The sequence below is a fragment of the Martes martes genome (genome assembly GCF_963455335.1).
Source record: "Martes martes genome assembly, chromosome: 5".
Classification (NCBI taxonomy): domain Eukaryota; kingdom Metazoa; phylum Chordata; class Mammalia; order Carnivora; family Mustelidae; genus Martes; species Martes martes.
The window spans coordinates 14,632,943-14,653,478 of record NC_137892.1 but is presented as its reverse complement, the minus strand read 5'-3'; positions in this window follow the sequence as shown (position 1 = coordinate 14,653,478).

Genomic DNA, 20,536 nt, shown 5'->3' with positions numbered 1-20,536 from the left:
TGCAGCGACGTGTGTGCGGACGTGGACGTGGATGGCATTCCACCCTGCCTTGTCTCTCCCAGGGAGGTCGAGGGGCTTGACCTGCGGCGTCCCCACGCACATCGAGTCAGCCAACCGCTTCCCCGGGGAGGACGCGAGGCGTCGGCCCTGGAGAAGCCGGCCCCGCGGCCCGGGCGCTCGGGCCTCACGAAGCGCGCCCTTCCTCTCTCCTGCCCGCTTCTCTCTTCGCACTCGTCTTTCCGTAGGCGGACGTTCTCCCCCGGAGCGCACCGTGGCTCGGCCTGGACGGACCTGCTGTCTCCTTCGGTTTTCAGGCCCAGGCTTGCGACCGCCTTGACTCCCCGAAGCCGCTGTCGGCCCCGAGGTGCTGGCGGCACCCGCAGGTCCCTGGGGTGGAGGCCCCAGCCTGCAGGGTGTTTGCATCGCTTTCCGCGTCGGAGAGCACGCATGGTGCTTTCGGGGAAGGGGGAGCTGACAGAGTCCCCTCCGGGAAGCGCGTGCCAGAACCGAGGGTTGGGCACCTTGCCCCGTGCTTCTAGGGGTCACAGCCGCTTCTCTCCTAAAGGGTCAGTGTGGGGCTTGCTGTACCAAGGCGTCCCGCTGAAACAGTCCCATGGCAGGGGCTCGGCCCTTCGCCCGTCCGTTTCAGGCTGGCCTCCCTGCTCAGGGCGGTCCCCGGAGAGGTGGGCCTGCAGGCCGGCGTCGCCCTCCCGGCCTCCCCGCGAGCCGGGTGTGCAGCCCGGTGACCTCTGAACGCCGGCTCCGGTGGGCTCGACTACGGGCTTGCGCCCGGCTCCGTGAAGCAGGACTGCCGCCAGAAGGCCTCCCGCAGCCTCGGAACGAGTGGGTTTGCTCTGCGGTGGGTCCGGCCGCTCGGTCCCAGCAGAAGCTGCTTCCGATGTCCTCGCGCGTGCTTCGCGGAGGCCGAGGTCGGGGGCCCCCTTCTAGGACGGCCCCCCAACTGAGGCCCGGCTGGCACCCTTCCTGCGGCTTCCGCCCCATCCTGCCGTGGCCCAGCTTGCCCCTTCGCCAAGGAGGCCTGCACGCGGAAGGCAGCTCGGCCTCAGGCTTGCCTCTCGGAGGGAAGGCTGTGGTGCTCGCTCGAGGTGAACAGGCCTCGCGCTGAGAAGGCCTCCTTCTCCTTGCAGCGACGTGTGTGCGGACGTGGACGGGGATGGCATTCCACCCTGCCTTGTCTCTCCCAGGGAGGTCCAGGGGCTTGACCTGCGGCGTCCCCACGCACGGCGAGTCAGCCAACCGCTTCCCCGGGGAGGACGCGAGGCGTCGGTCCGGGAGAAGCCGGCCCCACGGCCCGGGCGCTCGGGCCTCACGAAGCGCGCCCTTCCTCTCTCCTGCCCGCTTCTCTCTTCGCACTTGTCTTTCCCTAGGCGGACGTTCTCCCCCGGAGTGCACCGTGGCTCGGCCTGGACGGACCTGCTGTCTCCTTCAGTTTTCAGGCCCAGGCTTGCGACCGCCTGGACTCCCCGAAGCCGCTGTCGGCCCCGAGGTGCTGGCGGCACCCGCAGGTCCCTGGGGTGGAGGCCCCAGCCGGCAGGGTGTTTGAATCACTTTCCGCATCTGAGAGCAGGCGTGGTGCATTCGGGGAAGGGGGAGCTGACAGAGTCCCCTCCGGGAAGCGCGTTTCAGAGCCAGGGTTGGGCACCTTGTTCCGTGCTTCTAGGGGTCACAGCCGCTTCTCTCCTAAAGGGTCAGAGTGGGGCTTGCTGTGCCAAGGTGTCCCGCTGAAACAGTCCCATGGCAGGGTCTCGGCCCTTAGCCCGTCCGTTTCAGGCTGGCCTCCCTGCTCAGGGCGGTCCCCGGAGAGGTGGGCCTGCAGGCCGGCGTCGCCCTCCCGACCTCCCCGCGAGCCGGGTGTGCAGCCCGGTGCCCTCTGAACGCCGGCTCCGGTGGGCTCGACCGCGGGCGGGCGCCCGGCTCCTCGAAGCGGGGCTTCCGCCAGAAGGCCTCCCGCACCTCGGAACGAGTGGGTTTGCTCTGCGGTGGGTCCGGCCGCTCAGTCCCTGCAGAAGCTGCTTGCGATGTCCTTGCTCGTGCTTCGCTGAGGCCTAGGTCGGGGTCCCCATCCTAGACGGCCCCAAACCTGAGGCCTGGCTGGCACCCTTCCTGCGGCTTCCGCCCCATCCTGCCGTGGCCCAGCTTGCCCCTTCGCCAAGGAGGCCTGCACGCGGAAGGCAGCTCGGCTTCAAGCTTGCCTCTCGGAGGGAAGGCTGTGGTGCTCGCTCGACGTGAACAGGCCTCGCGCTGAGAAGGCCTCCTTCTCCGTGCAGCGACGTGTGTGCGGACGTGGACGGGGATGGCATTCCACCCTGCCTTGTCTCTCCCAGGGAGGTCGAGGGGCCTGACCTACGGCGTCCCCTCCCACGGCGAGTCAGCTAACCGCTTCCCCGGGGAGGACGCGAGGCGTCGGTCCGGGAGAAGCCGGCCCCCAGGCCCGGGCGCTCGGGCCTCCCGAAGCGCGCCCTTCCTCTCTCCTGCCCGCTTCTCTCTTCGCACTCGTCTTTCCCTGGGCGGACGTACTCCCCCGGAGCACACCGTGGCTCGGCATGGAGGGACCTGCTGTCTCCTTCGGTTTTCAGGCCCAGGCGTGCGACCGCCTTGACTCCCCGAAGCCGCTGTCGGCCCCGAGGTGCTGGCGGCACCCGCAGGTCCCTGGGGTGGAGGCCCCAGCCGGCAGCGTGTTTGCATCGCTTTCCGCGTCGGAGAGCAGGCATGGTGCTTTCGGGGAAGGGGGAGCTGACAGAGTCCCCTCCGGGAAGCGCGTGCCAGAGCCGAGGGTTGGGCACCTTGCTCCGTGCTTCTAGGGGTCACAGCCGCTTCTCTCCTAAAGGGTCAGAGTGGGGCTTGCTGTACCAAGGCGTCCCGCTGAAACAGTCCCATGGCAGGGGCTCGGCCCTTCGCCCTTCCGTTTCCGGCTGGCCTCCCTGCTCAGGGCGGTCCCCGGAGAGGTGGGCCTGCAGGCCGGCGTCGCCCTCCCGACCTCCCCGCGAGCCGGGTGTGCAGCCCGGTGCCCTCTTAACGCCGGCTCCGGTGGGCTCTACTGCGGGCGGGCGCCCGTCTCCACGAAGCGGGGCTGCCGCCAGAAGGCCTCCCGCAGCCTCGGAACGAGTAGGTTTGCTCTGCGGTGGGTCCGGCCGCTCGGTCTCAGCAGAAGCTGCTTCCGATGTCCTCGCGCGTGCAAAGCGGAGGCCGAGGTCGGGGGCCCCCTCTAGGACGGCCCCCCACCTGAGGCCCGGCTGGCACCCTTCCTGCGGCTTCCGCCCCATCCTGCCGTGGCCCAGCTTGCTCCTTCGCCAAGGAGGCCTGCACGCGGAAGGCAGCTCGGCTTCAAGCTTGCCTCTCGGAGGAAAGGCTGTGGTGCTCGCTCGACGTGAACAGGCCTCGCGCTGAGAAGGCCTCCTTCTCCGTGCAGCGACGTGTGTGCGGACGTGGACGGGGATGGCATTCCACCCTGCCTTGTCTCTCCCAGGGAGGTCGAGGGGCTTGACCTACGGCGTCCCCTCCCTAGGCGAGTCAGCTAACCGCTTCCCCGGGGAGGACGCGAGGCGTCGGTCCGGGAGAAGCCGGCCCCACGGCCCGGGCGCTCGGGCCTCACGAAGCGCGCCCTTCCTCTCTCCTGCCCGCTTCTCTCTTCGCACTCGTCTTTCCCTGGGCGGACGTTCTCCCCCGGAGCGCACCCTGGCTCGGTCTGGTGGGACCTTCTGTCTCCTTCGGTTTTCAGGCCCAGGCGTGCGACCACCTTGACTCCCCGAAGCCGCTGTCGGCCCCGACGTGCTGGCGGCACCCGCAGGTCCCTGGGGTGGAGGCCCCAGCCGGCAGGGTGTTTGCATCGCTTTCCGTGTCGGAGAGCAGGCATGGTGCTGTCGGGGAAGGGGGAGCTGACAGAGTCCCCTCCGGGAAGCACGTGCCAGAGCCGAGGGTTGGGCGCCTTGCTCCGTGCTTCTAGGGGTCACAGCCGCTTCTCTCCTAAAGGGTCAGAGTGGGGCTTGCTGTACCAAGGCGTCCCGCTGAAACAGTCCCATGGCAGGGGCTCGGCTCTTCGCCCGTCCGTTTCAGGCTGGCCTCCCTGCTCAGGGCGCCCCCCGGAGAGGTGGGCCTGCAGGCCGGCGTCGCCCTCCCGACCTCCCCGCGAGCCGGGTGTGCAGCCCGGTGCGCTCTGAACGCCGGCTCCGGTGGGCTTGACTACGGGCTTGCACCCGGCTCCTTGAAGCAGGACTGCCGCCAGAAGGCCTCCCGCAGCATCGGAACGAGTGGGTTTGCTCTGCGGTGGGTCCGGCCGCTCGGTCCCAGCAGAAGCTGCTTCTGATGTCCTCGCGCGTGCTTCGCAGAGGCCGAGGTCGGGGGCCCCCTTCTAGGACGGCCCCCAAACTGAGGCCCGGCTGGCAGCCTTCCTGCGGCTTCCGCCCCATCCTGCCGTGGCCCAGCTTGCCCCTTCGCCAAGGAGGCCTGCACGCGGAAGGCAGCTCGGCCTCAGGCTTGCCTCTCGGAGGGAAGGCTGTGGTGCTCGCTCGAGGTGAACAGGCCTCGCGCTGAGAAGGCCTCCTTCTCCGTGCAGCGACGTGTGTGCGGACGTGGACGGGGATGGCATTCCACCCTGCCTTGTCTCTCCCAGGGAGGTTAAGGGGCTTGACCTACCGCGTCCCCTCCCACGGCGAGTCAGCTAACCGCTTCCCCGGGGAGGACCGAGGCGCCGGCCCGGGAGAAGCCGGCCCCGCGGCCAGGGCGCTCGGGCCTCACGAAGCGCGCCCTTCCTCTCTCCTGCCCGCTTCTCTCTTCGCACTCCTCTTTCCCTGGGCGGACGTTCTCCCCCGGAGCGCACCCTGGCTCGGTCTGGAGGGTCCTGCTGTCTCCTTTGGTTTTCAGGCCCAGGCGTGCGACCGCCTTGACTCCCCGAAGCCGCTGTCGGCCCCGAGGTGCTGGCGGCACCCGCAGGTCCCTGGGGTGGAGTCCCCAGCCTGCAGGGTGTTTGCATCGCTTTCCGCGTCGGAGAGCAGGCATGGTGCTTTCGGGGAAGGGGGAGCTGACAGAGTACCCTCCGGGAAGCGCGTGCCAGAGCCGAGGGTTGGGCACCTTGCTCCGTGCTTCTAGGGGTCACAGCCGCTTCTCTCCTAAAGGGTCAGAGTGGGGCTTGCTGTACCAAGGCGTCCCGCTGAAACAGTCCCATGGCAGGGGCTCGGCCCTTCGCCCGTCCGTTTCAGGCTGGCCTCCCTGCTCAGGGCGGTCCCCGGAGAGGTGGGCCTGCAGGCCGGCGTCGCCCTCCCGACCTCCCCGCGAGCCGGGTGTGCAGCCCGGTGCCCTCTTAACGCCGGCTCCGGTGGGCTCTACTGCGGGCCGGCGCCCGGCTCCACGAAGCGGGGCTGCCGCCAGAAGGCCTCCCGCAGCATCGGAACGAGTGGGTTTGCTCTGCGGTGGGTCCGGCCGCTCGGTCCCTGCAGAAGCTGCTTCTGATGTCCTCGCGCGTGCTTCGCAGAGGCCGAGGTCGGGGGCCCCCTTCTAGGACGGCCCCCAAACTGAGGCCCGGCTGGCAGCCTTCCTGCGGCTTCCGCCCCATCCTGCCGTGGCCCAGCTTGCCCCTTCGCCAAGGAGGCCTGCACGCGGAAGGCAGCTCGGCCTCAGGCTTGCCTCTCGGAGGGAAGGCTGTGGTGCTCGCTCGAGGTGAACAGGCCTCGCGCTGAGAAGGCCTCCTTCCCCGTGCAGCGACGTGTGTGCGGACGTGGACGGGGATGGCATTCCACCCTGCCTTGTCTCTCCCAGGGAGGTTAAGGGGCTTGACCTACCGCGTCCCCTCCCACGGCGAGTCAGCTAACCGCTTCCCCGGGGAGGACCGAGGCGCCGGCCCGGGAGAAGCCGGCCCCGCGGCCCGGGCGCTCGGGCCTCACGACGCGCGCCCTTCCTCTCTCCTGCCCGCTTCTCTCTTCGCACTCGTCTTTCCCTAGGCGGACGTTCTCCCCCGGAGTGCACCGTGGCTCGGCCTGGACGGACCTGCTGTCTCCTTCGGTTTTCAGGCCCAGGCTTGCGACCGCCTCGACTCCCCGAAGCCGCTGTCGGCCCCGAGGTGCTGGCGGCACCCGCAGGTCCCTGGGGTGGAGGCCCCAGCCGGCAGGGTATTTGCATCACTTTCCGCATCTGAGAGCAGTCGTGGTGCATTCGGGGAAGGGGGAGCTGACAGAGTCCCCTCCGGGAAGCGCGTTTCAGAGCCAGGGTTGGGCACCTTGCTCTGTGCTTCTAGGGGTCACAGCCGCTTCTCTCCTAAAGGGTCAGAGTGGGGCTTGCTGTGCCAAGGTGTCCCGCTGAAACAGTCCCATGGCAGGGTCTCGGCCCTTCGCCCGTCCGTTTCAGGCTGGCCTCCCTGCTCAGGGCGCCACCCGGAGAGGAGGGCCTGCAGGCCGGCGTCGCCCTCCCGACCTCCCCGCGAGCCGGGTGTGCAGCCCGGTGCCCTCTGAACGCCGGCTCCGGTGGGATCGACCGCGGGCGGGCGCCCGGCTCCTCGAAGCGGGGCTTCCGCCAGAAGGCCTCCCGCACCTCGGAACGAGTGGGTTTGCTCTGCGGTGGGTCCGGCCGCTCAGTCCCTGCAGAAGCTGCTTGCGATGTCCTTGCTCGTGCTTCGCTGAGGCCTAGGTCGGGGGCCCCATCCTAGACGGCCCCACACCTGAGGCCCGGCTTGCAGCCTTCCTGCGGCTTCCGCCCCATCCTGCCGTGGCCCAGCTTGCCCCTTCGCCAAGGAGGCCTGCACGCGGAAGGCAGCTCGGCTTCAAGCTTGCCTCTCGGAGGGAAGGCTGTGGTGCTCGCTCGACGTGAACAGGCCTCGCGCTGAGAAGGCCTCCTTCTCCGTGCAGCGACGTGTGTGCGGACGTGGACGGGGATGGCATTCCACCCTGCCTTGTCTCTCCCAGGGAGGTCGAGGGGCTTGACCTACGGCGTCCCCTCCCACGGCGAGTCAGCTAACCGCTTCCCCGGGGAGGACGCGAGGCGTCGGTCCGGGAGAAGCCGGCCCCACGGCCCGGGCGCTCGGGCCTCACGAAGCGCGCCCTTCCTCTCTCCTGCCCGCTTCTCTCTTCGCACTCCTCTTTCCCTGGGTAGACGTTCTCCCCCGGAGCGCACCCTGGCTCGGTCTGGAGGGACCTGCTGTCTCCTTCGGTTTTCAGGCCCAGGCGTGCGACCGCCTTGACTCCCCGAAGCCGCTGTCGGCCCCGAGATGCTGGCGGCACCCGCAGGTCCCTGGGTTGGAGGCCCCATCCGGCAGGGTGTTTGCATCGCTTTCTGCGTCGGAGAGCAGGCATGGTGCTGTCGGGGAAGGGGGAGCTGACAGAGTCCCCTCCGGGAAGCACGTGCCAGAGCCGAGGGTTGGGCGCCTTGCTCCGTGCTTCTAGGGGTCACAGCCGCTTCTCTCCTAAAGGGTCAGAGTGGGGCTTGCTGTGCCAAGGCGTCCCGCTGAAACAGTCCCATGGCAGGGGCTCGGCCCTTCGCCCGTCCGTTTCAGGCTGGCCTCCCTGCTCAGGGCGCCCCCCGGAGAGGTGGGCCTGCAGGCCGGCGTCGCCCTCCCGACCTCCCCGCGAGCCGGGTGTGCAGCCCGGTGCCCTCTGAACGCCGGCTCCGGTGGGCTCGACTACGGGCTTGCACCCGGCTCCGTGAAGCAGGACTGCCGCCAGAAGGCCTCCCGCAGCATCGGAACGAGTGGGTTTGCTCTGCGGTGGGTCCGGCCGCTCGGTCCCAGCAGAAGCTGCTTCTGATGTCCTCGCGCGTGCTTCGCAGAGGCCGAGGTCGGGGGCCCCCTTCTAGGACGGCCCCCCACCTGAGGCCCGGCTGGCAGCCTTCCTGCGGCTTCCGCCCCATCCTGCCGTGGCCCAGCTTGCCCCTTCGCCAAGGAGGCCTGCACGCGGAAGGCAGCTCGGCCTCAGGCTTGCCTCTCGGAGGGAAGGCTGTGGTGCTCGCTCGAGGTGAACAGGCCTCGCGCTGAGAAGGCCTCCTTCTCCGTGCAGCGACGTGTGTGCGGACGTGGACGGGGATGGCATTCCACCCTGCCTTGTCTCTCCCAGGGAGGTTAAGGGGCTTGACCTACCGCGTCCCCTCCCACGGCGAGTCAGCTAACCGCTTCCCCGGGGAGGACCGAGGCGCCGGCCCGGGAGAAGCCGGCCCCGCGGCCCGGGCGCTCGGGCCTCACGAAGCGCGCCCTTCCTCTCTCCTGCCCGCTTCTCTCTTCGCACTCCTCTTTCCCTGGGCGGACGTTCTCCCCCGGAGCGCACCCTGGCTCGGTCTGGAGGGTCCTGCTGTCTCCTTTGGTTTTCAGGCCCAGGCTTGCGACCGCCTGGACTCCCCGAAGCCGCTGTCGGCCCCGAGGTGCTGGCGGCACCCGCAGGTCCCTGGGGTGGAGGCCCCAGCCGGCAGGGTGTTTGAATCACTTTCCGCATCTGAGAGCAGGCGTGGTGCATTCGGGGAAGGGGGAGCTGACAGAGTCCCCTCCGGGAAGCGCGTTTCAGAGCCAGGGTTGGGCACCTTGCTCCGTGCTTCTAGGGGTCACAGCCGCTTCTCTCCTAAAGGGTCAGAGTGGGGCTTGCTGTGCCAAGGTGTCCCGCTGAAACAGTCCCATGGCAGGGTCTCGGCCCTTCGCCCGTCCGTTTCAGGCTGGCCTCCCTGCTCAGGGCGCCACCCGGAGAGGAGGGCCTGCAGGCCGGCGTCGCCCTCCCGACCTCCCCGCGAGCCGGGTGTGCAGCCCGGTGCCCTCTGAACGCCGGCTCCGGTGGGCTCGACCGCGGGCGGGCGCCCGGCTCCTCGAAGCGGGGCTTCCGCCAGAAGGCCTCCCGCACCTCGGAACGAGTGGGTTTGCTCTGCGGTGGGTCCGGCCGCTCAGTCCCTGCAGAAGCTGCTTGTGATGTCCTTGCTCGTGCTTCGCTGAGGCCTAGGTCGGGGGCCCCATCCTAGACGGCCCCACACCTGAGGCCCGGCTTGCAGCCTTCCTGCGGATTCCGCCCCATCCTGCCGTGGCCCAGCTTGCCCCTTCGCCAAGGAGGCCTGCACGCGGAAGGCAGCTCGGCTTCAAGCTTGCCTCTCGGAGGGAAGGCTGTGGTGCTCGCTCGACGTGAACAGGCCTCGCGCTGAGAAGGCCTCCTTCTCCGTGCAGCGACGTGTGTGCGGACGTGGACGGGGATGGCATTCCACCCTGCCTTGTCTCTCCCAGGGAGGTCGAGGGGCTTGACCTACGGCGTCCCCTCCCACGGCGAGTCAGCTAACCGCTTCCCCGGGGAGGACGCGAGGCGTCGGTCCGGGAGAAGCCGGCCCCACGGCCCGGGCGCTCGGGCCTCACGAAGCGCGCCCTTCCTCTCTCCTGCCCGCTTCTCTCTTCGCACTCCTCTTTCCCTGGGTAGACGTTCTCCCCCGGAGCGCACCCTGGCTCGGTCTGGAGGGACCTGCTGTCTCCTTCGGTTTTCAGGCCCAGGCGTGCGACCGCCTTGACTCCCCGAAGCCGCTGTCGGCCCCGAGGTGCTGGCGGCACCCGCAGGTCCCTGGGGTGGAGGCCCCATCCGGCAGGGTGTTTGCATCGCTTTCTGCGTCGGAGAGCAGGCATGGTGCTGTCGGGGAAGGGGGAGCTGACAGAGTCCCCTCCGGGAAGCACGTGCCAGAGCCGAGGGTTGGGCGCCTTGCTCCGTGCTTCTAGGGGTCACAGCCGCTTCTCTCCTAAAGGGTCAGAGTGGGGCTTGCTGTACCAAGGCGTCCCGCTGAAACAGTCCCATGGCAGGGGCTCGGCTCTTCGCCCGTCCGTTTCAGGCTGGCCTCCCTGCTCAGGGCGCCCCCCGGAGAGGTGGGCCTGCAGGCCGGCGTCGCCCTCCCGACCTCCCCGCGAGCCGGGTGTGCAGCCCGGTGCGCTCTGAACGCCGGCTCCGGTGGGCTTGACTACGGGCTTGCACCCGGCTCCTTGAAGCAGGACTGCCGCCAGAAGGCCTCCCGCAGCATCGGAACGAGTGGGTTTGCTCTGCGGTGGGTCCGGCCGCTCGGTCCCAGCAGAAGCTGCTTCTGATGTCCTCGCGCGTGCTTCGCAGAGGCCGAGGTCGGGGGCCCCCTTCTAGGACGGCCCCCAAACTGAGGCCCGGCTGGCAGCCTTCCTGCGGCTTCCGCCCCATCCTGCCGTGGCCCAGCTTGCCCCTTCGCCAAGGAGGCCTGCACGCGGAAGGCAGCTCGGCCTCAGGCTTGCCTCTCGGAGGGAAGGCTGTGGTGCTCGCTCGAGGTGAACAGGCCTCGCGCTGAGAAGGCCTCCTTCTCCGTGCAGCGACGTGTGTGCGGACGTGGACGGGGATGGCATTCCACCCTGCCTTGTCTCTCCCAGGGAGGTTAAGGGGCTTGACCTACCGCGTCCCCTCCCACGGCGAGTCAGCTAACCGCTTCCCCGGGGAGGACCGAGGCGCCGGCCCGGGAGAAGCCGGCCCCGCGGCCAGGGCGCTCGGGCCTCACGAAGCGCGCCCTTCCTCTCTCCTGCCCGCTTCTCTCTTCGCACTCCTCTTTCCCTGGGCGGACGTTCTCCCCCGGAGCGCACCCTGGCTCGGTCTGGAGGGTCCTGCTGTCTCCTTTGGTTTTCAGGCCCAGGCGTGCGACCGCCTTGACTCCCCGAAGCCGCTGTCGGCCCCGAGGTGCTGGCGGCACCCGCAGGTCCCTGGGGTGGAGTCCCCAGCCTGCAGGGTGTTTGCATCGCTTTCCGCGTCGGAGAGCAGGCATGGTGCTTTCGGGGAAGGGGGAGCTGACAGAGTACCCTCCGGGAAGCGCGTGCCAGAGCCGAGGGTTGGGCACCTTGCTCCGTGCTTCTAGGGGTCACAGCCGCTTCTCTCCTAAAGGGTCAGAGTGGGGCTTGCTGTACCAAGGCGTCCCGCTGAAACAGTCCCATGGCAGGGGCTCGGCCCTTCGCCCGTCCGTTTCAGGCTGGCCTCCCTGCTCAGGGCGGTCCCCGGAGAGGTGGGCCTGCAGGCCGGCGTCGCCCTCCCGACCTCCCCGCGAGCCGGGTGTGCAGCCCGGTGCCCTCTTAACGCCGGCTCCGGTGGGCTCTACTGCGGGCGGGCGCCCGGCTCCACGAAGCGGGGCTGCCGCCAGAAGGCCTCCCGCAGCCTCGGAACGAGTAGGTTTGCTCTGCGGTGGGTCCGGCCGCTCGGTCTCAGCAGAAGCTGCTTCCGATGTCCTCGCGCGTGCTTCGCGGAGGCCGAGGTCGGGGGCCCCCTTCTAGGACGGCCCCCCACCTGAGGCCCGGCTGGCACCCTTCCTGCGGCTTCCGCCCCATCCTGCCGTGGCCCAGCTTGCTCCTTCGCCAAGGAGGCCTGCACGCGGAAGGCAGCTCGGCTTCAAGCTTGCCTCTCGGAGGGAAGGCTGTGGTGCTCGCTCGAGGTGAGCAGGCCTCGCGCTGAGAAGGCCTCCTTCTCCGTGCAGCGACGTGTGTGCGGACGTGGACGGGGATTGCATTCCACCCTGCCTTGTCTCTCCCAGGGAGGTCGAGGGGCTTGACCTACGGCGTCCCCTCCCACGGCGAGTCAGCTAACCGCTTCCCCGGGGAGGACGCGAGGCGCCGGCCCGGGAGAAGCCGGCCCCACGGCCCGGGCGCTCGGGCCTCACGAAGCGCGCCCTTCTCTCTCCTCCCCCTTCTCTCTTCTGACTCGTCTTTCCCTGGGTGGACGTTCTCCCCCGGAGCGCACCCTGGCTCGGTCTGGTGGGACCTGCTGTCTCCTTCGGTTTTCAGGCCCAGGCGTGCGACCGCCTTGACTCCCCGAAGCCGCTGTCGGCCCCGAGGTGCTGGCGGCACCCGCAGGTCCCTGGGGTGGAGGCCACAGCCGGCAGGGTGTTTGCATCACTTTCCGCATCTGAGAGCAGGCGTGGTGCTTTTGGGGAAGGGGGAGCTGACAAAGCCCCCTCCGGGATGCGTGTTCCAGAGCCGAGGTTTGGGCGGCTTGCTTCGTGCTTCTAGGGGGTCACAGCCGCTTCTCTCCTAACGCGACGGAGTGGGGCTTGCTGGGTCAAGGCGTCCCCCTGAAACAGTCCCATGGCAGGGGCTCGGCCCTTCGCCTGTCCGTTTCAGGCTGGCCTCCCTGCTCAGGGCGGTCCCCGGAGAGGTGGGCCTGCAGGCCGGCGTCGCCCTCCCGACCTCCCCGCGAGCCGGGTGTGCAGCCCGGTGCCCTCTGAAAGCCGGTTCCGGTGGGCTCGACTACGGGCTTGCGCCCGGCTCCGTGAAGCAGGACTGCCGCCAGAAGGCCTCCCGCAGCCTCGGAACGAGTGGGTTTGCTCTGCGGTGGGTCCGGCCGCTCGGTCCCAGCAGAAGCTGCTTCCGATGTCCTCGCGCGTTAGGACGGCCCCCCACCTGAGGCCCGGCTGGCACCCTTCCTGCGGCTTCCGCCCCATCCTGCCGCGGCCCAGCTTGCCCCTTCGCCAAGGAGGCCTGCACGCGGAAGGCAGCTCGGCTTCAAGCTTGCCTCTCGGAGGGAAGGCTGTGGTGCTCGCTCGAGGTGAACAGGCCTCGCGCTGAGAAGGCCTCCTTCTCCGTGCAGCGACGTGTGTGTGGACGTGGTCGGGGATGGCATTCCACCCTGCCTTGTCTCTCCCAGGGAGGTCCAGTGGCTTGACCTGCGGCGTCCCCACCCACGGCGAGTCAGCCAACCGCTTCCCCGGGGAGGACGCGAGGCGTCGGCCCGGGAGAAGTCGGCCCCACGGCCCGGGCGCTCGGGCCTCCCGAAGCGCGCCCTTCCTCTCTCCTGCCCGCTTCTCTCTTCGCACTCGTCTTTCCCTGGGCGGACGTACTCCCCCGGAGCACACCGTGGCTCGGCATGGAGGGACCTGCTGTCTCCTTCGGTTTTCAGGCCCAGGCGTGCGACCGCCTTGACTCCCCGAAGCCGCTGTCGGCCCCGAGGTGCTGGCGGCACCCGCAGGTCCCTGGGGTGGAGGCCCCAGCCGGCAGGGTATTTGCATCACTTTCCGCATCTGAGAGCAGGCGTGGTGCATTCGGGGAAGGGGGAGCTGACAGAGTCCCCTCCGGGAAGCGCGTTTCAGAGCCAGGGTTGGGCACCTTGCTCCGTGCTTCTAGGGGTCACAGCCGCTTCTCTCCTAAAGGGTCAGAGTGGGGCTTGCTGTGCCAAGGTGTCCCGCTGAAACAGTCCCATGGCAGGGTCTCGGCCCTTCGCCCGTCCGTTTCAGGCTGGCCTCCCTGCTCAGGGCGGTCCCCGGAGAGGTGGGCCTGCAGGCCGGCGTCGCCCTCCCGGCCTTCCCGCGAGCCGGGTGTGCAGCCTGGTGACCTCTGAACGCCGGCTCCGGTGGGCTCGACTACGGGCTTGCGCCCGGCTCCGTGAAGCAGGACTGCCGCCAGAAGGCCTCCCGCAGCCTCGGAACGAGTAGGTTTGCTCTGCGGTGGGTCCGGCCACTCGGTCCCAGCAGAAGCTGCTTCCGATGTCCTCGCGCGTGCTTCGCGGAGGCCGAGGTCGGGGGCCCCCTTCTAGGACGGCCCCCCACCTGAGGCCCGGCTGGCACCCTTCCTGCGGCTTCCGCCCCATTCTGCCGTGGCCCAGCTTGCCCCTTCGCCAAGGAGGCCTGCACGCGGAAGGCAGCTTGGCCTCAGGCTTGCCTCTCGGAGGGAAGGCTGTGGTGCTCGCTCGAGGTGAACAGGCCTCGCGCTGAGAAGGCCTCCTTCTCCTTGCAGCGACGTGTGTGCGGACGTGCACGTGGATGGCATTCCACCCTGCCTTGTCTCTCCCAGGGAGGTCGAGGGGCTTGACCTGCGGCGTCCCCACGCACGGCGAGTCAGCCAACCGCTTCCCCGGGGAGGACGCGAGGCGTCGGTCCGGGAGAAGCCGGCCCCACGGCCCGGGCGCTCGGGCCTCACGAAGCGCGCCCTTCCTCTCTCCTGCCCGCTTCTCTCTTCGCACTCGTCTTTCCCTAGGCGGACGTTCTCCCCCGGAGTGCACCGTGGCTCGGCCTGGACGGACCTGCTGTCTCCTTCAGTTTTCAGGCCCAGGCTTGCGACCGCCTGGACTCCCCGAAGCCGCTGTCGGCCCCGAGGTGCTGGCGGCACCCGCAGGTCCCTGGGGTGGAGGCCCCAGCCGGCAGGGTGTTTGAATCACTTTCCGCATCTGAGAGCAGGCGTGGTGCATTCGGGGAAGGGGGAGCTGACAGAGTCCCCTCCGGGAAGCGCGTTTCAGAGCCAGGGTTGGGCACCTTGCTCCGTGCTTCTAGGGGTCACAGCCGCTTCTCTCCTAAAGGGTCAGAGTGGGGCTTGCTGTGCCAAGGTGTCCCGCTGAAACAGTCCCATGGCAGGGTCTCGGCCCTTCGCCCGTCCGTTTCAGGCTGGCCTCCCTGCTCAGGGCGCCACCCGGAGAGGAGGGCCTGCAGGCCGGCGTCGCCCTCCCGACCTCCCCGCGAGCCGGGTGTGCAGCCCGGTGCCCTCTGAACGCCGGCTCCGGTGGGCTCGACCGCGGGCGGGCGCCCGGCTCCTCGAAGCGGGGCTTCCGTCAGAAGGCCTCCCGCACCTCGGAACGAGTGGGTTTGCTCTGCGGTGGGTCCGGCCGCTCAGTCCCTGCAGAAGCTGCTTGCGATGTCCTTGCTCGTGCTTCGCTGAGGCCTCGGTCGGGGGCCCCATCCTAGACGGCCCCACACCTGAGGCCCGGCTTGCAGCCTTCCTGCGGATTCCGCCCCATCCTGCCGTGGCCCAGCTTGCCCCTTCGCCAAGGAGGCCTGCACGCGGAAGGCAGCTCGGCTTCAAGCTTGCCTCTCGGAGGGAAGGCTGTGGTGCTCGCTCGACGTGAACAGGCCTCGCGCTGAGAAGGCCTCCTTCTCCGTGCAGCGACGTGTGTGCGGACGTGGACGGGGATGGCATTCCACCCTGCCTTGTCTCTCCCAGGGAGGTCGAGGGGCTTGACCTACGGCGTCCCCTCCCACGGCGAGTCAGCTAACCGCTTCCCCGGGGAGGACGCGAGGCGTCGGTCCGGGAGAAGCCGGCCCCACGGCCCGGGCGCTCGGGCCTCACGAAGCGCGCCCTTCCTCTCTCCTGCCCGCTTCTCTCTTCGCACTCCTCTTTCCCTGGGTAGACGTTCTCCCCCGGAGCGCACCCTGGCTCGGTCTGGAGGGACCTGCTGTCTCCTTCGGTTTTCAGGCCCAGGCGTGCGACCGCCTTGACTCCCCGAAGCCGCTGTCGGCCCCGAGGTGCTGGCGGCACCCGCAGGTCCCTGGGGTGGAGGCCCCATCCGGCAGGGTGTTTGCATCGCTTTCTGCGTCGGAGAGCAGGCATGGTGCTGTCGGGGAAGGGGGAGCTGACAGAGTCCCCTCCGGGAAGCACGTGCCAGAGCCGAGGGTTGGGCGCCTTGCTCCGTGCTTCTAGGGGTCACAGCCGCTTCTCTCCTAAAGGGTCAGAGTGGGGCTTGCTGTACCAAGGCGTCCCGCTGAAACAGTCCCATGGCAGGGGCTCGGCCCTTCGCCCGTCCGTTTCAGGCTGGCCTCCCTGCTCAGGGCGCCCCCCGGAGAGGTGGGCCTGCAGGCCGGCGTCGCCCTCCCGACCTCCCCGCGAGCCGGGTGTGCAGCCCGGTGCCCTCTGAACGCCGGCTCCGGTGGGCTCGACTACGGGCTTGCACCCGGCTCCGTGAAGCAGGACTGCCGCCAGAAGGCCTCCCGCAGCATCGGAACGAGTGGGTTTGCTCTGCGGTGGTTCCGGCCGCTCGGTCCCAGCAGAAGCTGCTTCTGATGTCCTCGCGCGTGCTTCGCAGAGGCCGAGGTCGGGGGCCCCCTTCTAGGACGGCCCCCAAACTGAGGCCCGGCTTGCAGCCTTCCTGCGGCTTCCGCCCCATCCTGCCGTGGCCCAGCTTGCCCCTTCGCCAAGGAGGCCTGCACGCGGAAGGCAGCTCGGCCTCAGGCTTGCCTCTCGGAGGGAAGGCTGTGGTGCTCGCTCGAGGTGAACAGGCCTCGCGCTGAGAAGGCCTCCTTCTCCGTGCAGCGACGTGTGTGCGGACGTGGACGGGGATGGCATTCCACCCTGCCTTGTCTCTCCCAGGGAGGTCAAGGGGCTTGACCTACCGCGTCCCCTCCCACGGCGAGTCAGCTAACCGCTTCCCCGGGGAGGACCGAGGCGCCGGCCCGGGAGAAGCCGGCCCCGCTGCCCGGGCGCTCGGGCCTCACGAAGCGCGCCCTTCCTCTCTCCTGCCCGCTTCTCTCTTCGCACTCGTCTTTCCCTGGGCGGACGTTCTCTCCCGGAGCGCACCCTGGCTCGGTCTGGAGGGACCTGCTGTCTCCTTTGGTTTTCAGCCTCAGGCGTGCGACCGCCTTGACTCCCCGAAGCCGCTGTCGGCCCCGAGGTGCTGGCGGCACCCGCAGGTCCCTGGGGTGGAGGCCCCAGCCTGCAGGGTGTTTGCATCGCTTTCTGCATCTGAGAGCACGCATGGTGCTTTCGGGGAAGGGGGAGCTGACAGAGTCCCCTCCGGGAAGCGCGTGCCAGAGCCGAGGGTTGGGCGCCTTGCTCCGTGCTTCTAGGGGTCACAGCCGCTTCTCTCCTAAAGGGTCAGAGTGGGGCTTGCCGTGCCAAGGCGTCCCGCTGAAACAGTCCCATGGCAGGGTCACGGCCCTTCGCCCGTCCATTTCAGTCTGGCCTCCCTGCTCAGGGCGGTACCCGGAGAGGTGGGCCTGCAGGCCGGCGTCGCCCTCCCGACCTCCCCGCGAGCCGGGTGTGCAGCCTGGTGCCCTCTTAACGCCGGCTCCGGTGGGCTCGACTGCGGGCGGGCGCCCGGCGCCACGAAGCGGGGCTGCCGCCAGAAGGCCTCCCGCAGCCTCGGAACGAGTAGGTTTGCTCTGCGGTGGGTCCGGCCGCTCGGTCCCAGCACAAGCTGCTTCCGATGTCCTCGCGCGTGCTTCGCGGAGGCCGAGGTCGGGGGTCCCCTTCTAGGACGGCCACCCACCTTAGGCCCGGCTGGCACCCTTCCTGCGGCTTCCGCCCCATCCTGCCGTGGCCCAGCTTGCCCCTTCGCCAAGGAGGCCTGCACGAGGAAGGCAGCTCGGCTACAAGCTTGCCTCTCGGAGGGAAGGCTGTGGTGCTCGCTCGAGGTGAACAGGCCTCGCGCTGAGAAGGCCTCCTTCTCCTTGCAGCGACGTGTGTGCGGACGTGGACGTGGATGGCATTCCACCCTGCCTTGTCTCTCCCAGGGAGGTCGAGGGGCTTGACCTGCGGCGTCCCCACGCACGGCGAGTCAGCCAACCGCTTCCCCGGGGAGGACGCGAGGCATCGGCCCGGGAGAAGCCGGCCCCACGGCCCGGGCGCTCGGGCCTCATGAAGCGCGCCCTTCCTCTCTCCTGCCCGCTTATCTCTTCGCACTCGTCTTCCCTAGGCGGACGTTCTCCCCCGGAGCGCACCGTGGCTCGGCCTGGACGGACCTGCTGTCTCCTTCGGTTTTCAGGCCCAGTCATGCGACCGCCTTGACCCCCTGAAGCCGCTGTCGGCCCCGAGGTGCTGGCGGCACCCGCAGGTCCCTGGGGTGGAGGCCCCAGCCTGCAGGGTGTTTGCATCGCTTTCTGCATCTGAGAGCACCCATGGTGCTTTCGGGGAAGGGGGAGCTGACAGAGTCCCCTCCGGGAAGCGCGTGCCAGAGCCGAGGGTTGGGCACCTTGCTCCGTGCTTCTAGGGGTCACAGCCGCTTCTCTCCTAAAGGGTCAGAGTGGGGCTTGCTGTGCCAAGGCGTCCCGCTGAAACAGTCCCATGGCAGGGTCTCGGCCCTTCGCCCGTCCGTTTCAGGCTGGCTCCCTGCTCAGGGCGGGACCCGGAGAGGTGGGCCTGCAGGCCGGCGTCGCCCTCCCGACCTCCCCGCGAGCCGGGTGTGCAGCCCGGTGCCCTCTTAACGCCGGCTCCGGTGGGCTCGACTGCGGGCGGGCGCCCGGCGCCACGAAGCGGGGCTGTCGCCAGAAGGCCTACCGCAGCCTCGGAACGAGTAGGTTTGCTCTGCGGTGGGTCCGGCCGCTCGGTCTCAGCAGAAGCTGCTTCCGATGTCCTCGCGCGTGCTTCGCGGAGGCCGAGGTCGGGGGCCCCCTTCTAGGACGGCCCCCCACCTGAGGCCCGGCTGGCAGCCTTCCTGCGGCTTCCGCCCCATCCTGCCGTGGCCCAGCTTGCCCCTTCGCCAAGGAGGCCTGCACGCGGAAGGCAGCTCGGCTTCAAGCTTGCCTCTCGGAGGGAAGGCTGTGGTGCTCGCTCGAGGTGAACAGGCCTCGCGCTGAGAAGGCCTCCTTCTCCGTGCAGCGACGTGTGTGCGGACGTGGACGGGGATGGCATTACACCCTGCCTTGTCTCTCCCAGGAGGTCGAGGGGCTTGACCTACCGCGTCCCCTCCCACGGCGAGTCAGCTGCCCGCTTCCCCGGGGAGGACCGAGGCGCCGCCCCGGAGAAGCCAGCCCCACGGCCCGGGCGCTCGGGCCTCACGAAGCGCGCCCTTCCTCTCTCCTGCCCGCTTCTCTCTTCGCACTCGTCTTTCCCTGGGCGGACGTTCTCCCCCGGAGCGCACCCTGGCTCGGTCTGGAGGGACCTGCTGTCTCCTTCGGTTTTCAGGCCCAGGCGTGCGACCGCCTTGACTCCCCGAAGCCGCTGTCGGCCCCGAGGTGCTGGTGGCACCCGCAGGTCCCTGGGGTGGAGGCCCCAGCCGGCAGGGTGTTTGCATCGCTTTCCGCGTCGGAGAGCACGCATGGTGCTTTCGGGGAAGGGGGAGCTGACAAAGCCCCCTCCGGGATGCGTGTTCCAGAGCCGAGGTTTGGGCGGCTTGCTCTGTGCTTCTAGGGGGTCACAGCCGCTTCTCTCCTATGGGACGGAGTGGGGCTTGCTGGGTCAAGGCGTCCCCCTGAAACAGTCCCATGGCAGGGGCTCGGCCCTTCGCCCGTCCGTTTCAGGCTGGCCTCCCTGCTCAGGGCGACACCCGGAGAGGTGGGCCTGCAGGCCGGCGTCGCCCTCCCGACCTCCCCGCGAGCCGGGTGTGCAGCCCGGTGCCCTCTTAACGCCGGCTCCGGTGGGCTCGACTGCGGGCGGGCGCCCGGCGCCCCGAAGCGGGGCTGTCGCCAGAAGGCCTACCGCAGCCTCGGAACGAGTAGGTTTGCTCTGCGGTGGGTCCGGCCGCTCGGTCTCAGCAGAAGCTGCTTCCGATGTCCTCGCGCGTGCTTCGCGGAGGCCGAGGTCGGGGGCCCCCTTCTAGGACGGCCCCCCACCTGAGGCCAGGCTGGCAGCCTTCCTGCGGCTTCCGCCCCATCCTGCCGTGGCCCAGCTTGCCCCTTCGCCAAGGAGGCCTGCACGCAGAAGGCAGCTCGGCTTCAAGCTTGCCTCTCGGAGGGAAGGCTGTGGTGCTCGCTCGAGGTGAACAGGCCTCGCGCTGAGAAGGCCTCCTTCTCCGTGCAGCGACGTGTGTGCGGACGTGGACGGGGATGGCATTACACCCTGCCTTGTCTCTCCCAGGGAGGTCGAGGGGCTTGACCTACCGCGTCCCCTCCCACGGCGAGTCAGCTGCCCGCTTCCCCGGGGAGGACCGAGGCGCCGCCCCGGAGAAGCCAGCCCCACGGCCCGGGCGCTCGGGCCTCACGAAGCGCGCCCTTCCTCTCTCCTGCCCGCTTCTCTCTTCGCACTCGTCTTTCCCTGGGCGGACGTTCTCCCCCGGAGCGCACCCTGGCTCGGTCTGGAGGGACCTGCTGTCTCCTTCAGTTTTCAGGCCCAGGCGTGCGACCGCCTTGACTCCCCGAAGCCGCTGTCGGCCCCGAGGTGCTGGTGGCACCCGCAGGTCCCTGGGGTGGAGGCCCCAGCCTGCAGGGTGTTTGCATCGCTTTCCGCGTCGGAGAGCACGCATGGTGCTTTCGGGGAAGGGGGAGCTGACAAAGCCCCCTCCGGGATGCGTGTTCCAGAGCCGAGGTTTGGGCGGCTTGCTCCGTGCTTCTAGGGGGTCACAGCCGCTTCTCTCCTATGGGACGGAGTGGGGCTTGCTGGGTCAAGGCGTCCCCCTGAAACAGTCCCATGGCAGGGGCTCGGCCATTCGCCCGTCCGTTTCAGGCTGGCCTCCCTGCTCAGGGCGACACCCGGAGAGGTGGGCCTGCAGGCCGGCGTCGCCCTCCCGACCTCCCCGCGAGCCGGGTGTGCAGCCCGGTGCCCTCTGAAAGCCCCTTCCGGTGGGCTCGACTACGGGCTTGCGCCCGGCTCCGTGAAGCAGGACTGCCGCCAGAAGGCCTCCCGCAGCCTCGGAACGAGTGGGTTTGCTCTGCGGTGGGTCCGGCCGTTCGGTCCCAGCAGAAGCTGCTTCCGATGTCCTCGCGCGTTAGGACGGCCCCCCACCTGAGGCCCGGCTGGCACCCTTCCTGCGGCTTCCGCCCCATCCTGCCGCAGCCCAGCTTGCCCCTTCGCCAAGGAGGCCTGCACGCGGAAGGCAGCTTGGCTTCAAGCTTGCCTCTCAGAGGGAAGGCTGTGGTGCTCGCTCGAGGTGAACAGGCCTCGCGCTGAGAAGGCCTCCTTCTCCGTGCAGCGATGTGTGTGTGGACGTGGTCGGGGATGGCATTCCACCCTGCCTTGTCT